The sequence below is a fragment of the Cucumis melo genome, chromosome 12 (assembly GCF_025177605.1).
Source record: "Cucumis melo cultivar AY chromosome 12, USDA_Cmelo_AY_1.0, whole genome shotgun sequence".
In the NCBI taxonomy this organism is placed as follows: domain Eukaryota; kingdom Viridiplantae; phylum Streptophyta; class Magnoliopsida; order Cucurbitales; family Cucurbitaceae; genus Cucumis; species Cucumis melo.
The window spans coordinates 5,432,824-5,439,099 of NC_066868.1; the positions used below are offsets into that span (position 1 = coordinate 5,432,824).

The following is a 6,276-nucleotide window of genomic DNA, read 5'->3' on the forward strand; positions in this document are numbered from 1 at the left end:
TTCTCTAGAAAAACATTAGCGCACGTGTAAACAAGGTGCTCTACCAACTGAGCTATAGCCCTTGTGATATATATCTTATCATGTAGACAATTTATTATCAAGATGAATATTCTATGATCTATTTTGTTAATTTGTTTGATTGATATTGCTTATCAATAATATTCGATTTATAATCTGCCAATGTGATAGGGCTCATTTGTTTTTCTTTATGATGATAAATGACCTACTTAATTTAGTGGTTAGAGTATCGCTTTCATACGGCGGGAGCCATTGGTTCAAATCCAATAGTAGGTAGAACTCATTAGATACCACATAAGCAATGATATCTAATAAGTTTTTCTACTTAACTTTGTTCTAGTGATTTTCTATCTTTGCCATCCGACTCTATATTTATTTTATTTTTAATTTTAATTCTTTTTCCATGAAAATTTCATTTCACTTGATTATTTAAATGCATTAACTAGGTATGTCATTGATAGCCTCTACTTGTGTCCTAGCTCGTCTGAGAGCAAATTTTGCCTCGATTGTTTGTCTCTTGCCCTAAGCTTTCCTCAAGTTGGCTTCCGCTATTTTAAGAGTTTGTTGAGCTCCTTGTGGATCAATGTCACTAGCCTTCTCCACATCATTTACTAAAATAGTGACCTCATTATTGCCTATTCTAGCAAAACCACCCATAAGAGCCATCGTTAACCATTCATCATTGGAAGTAAGGGGTATTTTCAAAATAACTACATCTATAATTGTGGCAATAGGTGTGCGATCTAGTAATACACCAATTTGGCCTTGGAGTTCGCACCAAACGGGGCAACCATTTGACCAAGTTGAGCAGACATCTTAGCAACTTTTTAACAACTGAAATTTTTTAAAAAATGTCATAAGTCAAGCAATATATTACAATATAATATATATGAAAAACTAGATCATCAACCTGACACATAATATTCGAATCAAGGTATCAACTAATAAATCTACAGCTTTTAATATATACTTTTGCTCAAGTTGGCTTGAAAGCACTACAATGAATGTCATAGAACAATCGTTTGATCTTACTACATTTGGTTGCTAAAGAAACTGACCATTAATTTTAAATTCTCAATAGGTAGCCACCATAATTTGAACTCATCACTCTAATCCTTTAACCTTTTTTTTATAATTTCAAGTGAGTTTATTATGGGATAAAAGAAATTACTTTTTTATGATTATAAATGAAATGCTATACTGATATATACGTCTAGATTCTATATAAGGTTAGATCTTGTTTCCTAAATTCTATCTAAAGTCTACTTATTGTAAGTACGGTAGAAAGAGTTACAATGGTTTAACAGAAATAGAGTTAATTAGTGAGAGAAAGACTTGAAGGATGGCTAAAACTTGCTTTAACATGGTTTGAATTATTATTTGATTTCATCTATCATACCTACATCAATGAAGGCACCACCTCTTGAGAAAATACTTATCTTTTAAATACAAAGGCATAACAAGAAATTGGTTTGCCTCAGAAGAACTCACTTGTAAAGATAAATGCAATCCTTAAGTTAGAAACAACTCCATTAATGAAGATAGATACCATGGAACCGACTACTCTAAGCTTAACTAAAAAGAAAAAAAATGAGATCAAAATAGAAATTGAGCTTGAAAATGCAACCGGTCAGCTATGTATACATCCAACAGCTTATAAGAATCGTATGAAATGAATCAAGAAGAGAAGGAATCAATATAATATACCATATTTATGAGAGGCCAAGTCCAATCAACTTAGTAAGTCAAGGAATGTACAATTGATACGCGACATTGTTAGGATTCCCGTAACAAGAAACTCAACATAAAACACAAAGATAGAACTAGATTGCAGTATCAAAAGAAATTACAATATTAATTGCCTTTGGAGGGTGGTATATCTCTCTCCCAAAGTCGCACATTGGACAATACAAAAATCTCCTCTCCCCCCAAAAGGTATCCAACTCCCCTTGTTAACTAAGACACTGCTAGCTAATTACCACTCTTCCCTTACTACTATCCTAAATACATCCCTAACTAGCTAGCAAGTACTCTCGCAAAAGTGCTTTCGACATCATTGAGAATGGAAAAAGAAAGTCGGGTCTCATCTCAAGAAACCAATCCATAAGCTCGACCAAAGATAGAACTAATTGCAATATCAAGAGAAATTAGTCTTTCGAAAGGGCTCTCCCTCCTAAAGTCCCACACTAGACAATACTAAAGTCATTCCCTCCCATAAAGTGCCTAACTATCTTTATAACCAAAACACCATTATCTTAAATATATCCCTTTCATAAGTATACTCGATCTCACTCTTAGAAACGCCTCTCAACTTCCTGACTTTATTGAGAATGGAAAAAGAAAATTGTGCATCTCATCTCAAGAAACCAATCAATGGGCTAAACCAATCACCTAAGACAAACAGAACAAAAGGTTTGATATATACTAATTCCATCATATCTACAACCTTTAACTTTTAGCTTTTTGACTCTTGTCCACAGAAGCAACATTTTGATTTTCTTTGGCACCTTAAGATCAAAAGGGGATTGACACAACAACTTAAAGACGTAGAAGTAAACATAAGAATTGTTCATTAGGAAAGATTTGGGAAATAAAGAAAAAGATACTAATCACTAAAATCACAAGAAAAGTGAGAATGCATACTGTACTCTTAGAAAAAAAGCTGGCCATTAGATTACATATGCTCCATGTAAAATCTATAATTACTCCAATAGGTTAACTCTTAAAATTTTCATCTCAACGGTCACAACATAACACTTTGACATTGTCAATTCTATCAAACTAAAAATGTTCGTTTTGTATTCTGTTTTTAATCACTCATGTTCAACAAAATATTAACAACTGTTTAGTTTAATCCTACTCTGTTGTTCTCTAATTAATTTTTATCCATGGGATATTAAAGAAAGTGGGAAAAAAGCAAGTGGATTTTAGTTATAATACTTCGGGGTGGGGGGGTTGAATTTGAAGTTGTGAACTATTCTTTAATTGCATAATTGAGTTGTTTTATAAATCAGTAGTTCTATTATAAAGATAATTGGAATGAATGACAATTAATCGTGTTTTGTTTACAAAGTTGGTTCTAAAATTATGTTTAGAATAGATTTTTATATCATCAAAATTAATTTTGGTATGGTAGATAAAAGGATTTCGAAAATAACTAAAATGATTTCAATTATTGAAAATTTACTCACTCAAACATGTGAAAATCAGTTCAATACATGTCTTTTAATCATCAATGATTAATTTTGATAGTGTGAAATTATATAAAAAAAAAAGATAGGAAGTACCGTTCTAATGAGTCAATGGAATTAAGTGATGATGAGATATAATGAGATAACGAATCGCATCTTCATCCCAAAAATTTTAATTTTTTTAATTATAATTCTTTTAATATATATATATATATATATATATATATATATATATATATATATATATATATATATATATATATATCTTTGTTATTTAACAGAATCATTTGTTTTCTCAAGTGAATGATTATACGGATGTATTGAGTTAATTCTGGAGGGATTTAGAAAAAATGTGAAATTTAAAACAAATGAAAAACTCCTATTTTTATCTAAATTCTCTTTATAAATAATTATATTGAAAGTTAATTTTTATAAATATAATAAATACCAAAATATTTACGATTGTGTAATAAAATATCAAAAGGTTCATGATATTTTCTATTTTCATAAATTTCAGGTTTGCCCTTGAATATTGTGAATGAGTTGCGGACAATTTTTCACTTATTTTTCTTCTTTTTCTTTGCAACTTATTCATATACTCTTCATATTATTAATTTCTCCGTATTGTTACTTCTTCTTCTTCATCTCCTACTTGTTCAGCTTGTTCGTGATTTTTTCATTTCCTCTTCTAAAATTTCATCCTTCTTCGATTTTTTACTTCTTTCTTCTTTTACCTCTTAAAATTTTCACTTAGTAAACGATCTTCGTCATCTCTCATATATTTTCTCTTTCAAATCTAAACAATCGTGTACCAAGATCGTTTCTTGAACAAAAATTGTTTAGTTCTTAGTACATGGTCGTTTAACTCTTTGTTACACGATTGTGTACAAAAACTAAACAATATTGGTACAAGATCTTGTATTAAATATAAAAGGTCTTGGTACACAATCGTGAACCAAGATAGTTTAGATTTTGTACACGATCATGTACAAAATTTAAACGATATTGGTATAAGATCTTGTACTAGATATAAAAGATCTTGGTACACAATCGTGAACCAAGATCGTTTACATTTTGTACACGATCATTTAGCTCTTAATACGCGATCGTGTACCAATATTTAAACGATCTTAGTTCACAATCCTTTAGAAGAAGAATTAAATGTCCTCGTGTGACCATATTGATACTACCTGCACGATTCATGTATCATTTCTTACACAATAGTGTGTCATTTCCATCAGGATCGCATATCATGATCGTTTAGAAGAAAAATTACATACGTGTGTGTGGCCAGTATTGATACTACCTACATTGTAACGCCCCAACAAACTCGTTTTTGTTCATCTTACTATTAATATTTATGTATGGTCTTGGAAAATACAAATTTATTGGGAGAACCTTATCATTTTGAAGTTTCCGGTTTATTAAAGTTGGGATTTTCCACTTTTTATTATTAAGTATTATTTTACCTGTTTTAGTATTTAGAATGTATTTAGTGAGTTATTGCTAATTGAAAGGAGGGTTGGTTGATTTTGGTGAGATTTGGAGAGAGAGAGGAGATGGTTGGTTTGGGTTATTTAAAAGGAAAAGAAAAAAAGTTATTGCCTTATAAAAAGCCTTGGGACTCGTGCGTAAAGAAGAAGAGAAAAATCAAAGAAAGAAAGAGGGGAAAAGAAAAGAGAAAAAAGGAAAAAAAAATTATTATTAATCAAAGCCTAGCCGCCGCACGTCGCCGCCGCCGCCGCCGCGAACCCGAGCCGCCAAGCCTTCCTCTCTCTGTTCAGCAGCGCAGCCGAGTCTGCAGTCAAAACCGAGCCGTCGCCGAGCTTCCAGCCGCGTCGGAAGAATCGTCCAAGTCGATCCGTGCACGCCGAGCGTCCGTCGGAGCAGCCGTCTCTCGTAGCCGTCGCCCGAAGCCGAGCCGCGTCACCCTTCGCGATCTGCAACCGAACCGTCAGCCAGCCGCGTCGCGCCGCTTCGATCCAACGCAGCGCAGCCGAGCGTCCGTCTGCAGCCGTCGCCGAGCGAAGCCGTGGTGTAGCCGGACCACCCACAGCCGTCGCGCCAACTGGATCCGAAAGCCAGCGCCTCGTCGCGTGAGGACCCGACCCGGCCGAAGCCCGCTCCGTGACCGAGGCCCAGCCCGCGCCGCGTGCCTCCGACCCGGAACCCGAGCCACGTGCACCCGCGAGCCGAGCAGCGCCCGCGTGCGAGCCGCACGTGCGTAGCCGCTGTACCAAGCCGAGCCGCGCCTGTCTGCACCACGAGCCGCGCCTGTCTGTGCCGCGAGCCGAGCCGGTCTTCAACCTCCAAGCCGAGCCGATCCCTGTCCTTTTTCCAGCCGAGCCGCCAAGCCTAATTTGGCTCCTTCCACCTAATTTTTGGTAAATTAATTAATTATTTTGGCATTACCCAATAAGACTCAATGTTTTGGACACTAAATAATTTAATTTGGAACTAAATTAAATTATTTTCCTTAAGGGACGTCTTGGACCAAGTAACTGCTGCAGTGTGGGATTTCTTCAGTAGGGGCTCGAGCATTGCAACCTCTTTCTAGGGTAAGTCATTTCAACTTAGTTTGAACCGTTAGTCGTTGGTGACTTAATTACGAATTTCGGCGTATTAAACAGTTAGGACCTCGTTGCTTGGAAAGCACACTTGCCTCGCGGTTAGAACTCACCAAGTAAATCTCCAAGTAAGAGATTCTACTATTAGCTCCATGTTTAGAATTATGAGATCACGTATACCTTCAATTGTGCATGTTGAGGACTAGACTGCACGATGCATGAAATAAATGATAGTATGATGCAAATGATGATATGGTTATATTATAGCATGTTGTTGTGATAACGAGAACTGTTATGGCTGTACGACGGGTGTCGAGATGGAGACGGTAATGATGATTTATCTGTAATGTTATATGATGACGCCATGTGTATGTATACTGCGATTAGGGTACCTGTTAGCTTAACCTGTTAGAGTCGTACCTGCATGGGTGTCCTTCGGGATCACCACCTATTTAGGACTGTGCGGTCCGACGAGACACCAGTCTAGCATGGATATAGAT

The 6,276-nt window shown here is 35.7% G+C and overlaps 1 long non-coding RNA gene across 1 annotated transcript; it reads left to right on the top strand.

The window, feature by feature from the left end:
- Positions 1-5,474: 5,474 nt before the first annotated feature.
- LOC127144510 (uncharacterized) lies at positions 5,475-5,907 on the top strand. The gene is made up of 3 exons (XR_007816254.1): positions 5,475-5,593; positions 5,691-5,767; positions 5,840-5,907. It is a non-coding gene; the product is annotated as an uncharacterized LOC127144510 (long non-coding RNA).
- Positions 5,908-6,276: the final 369 nt, after the last annotated feature.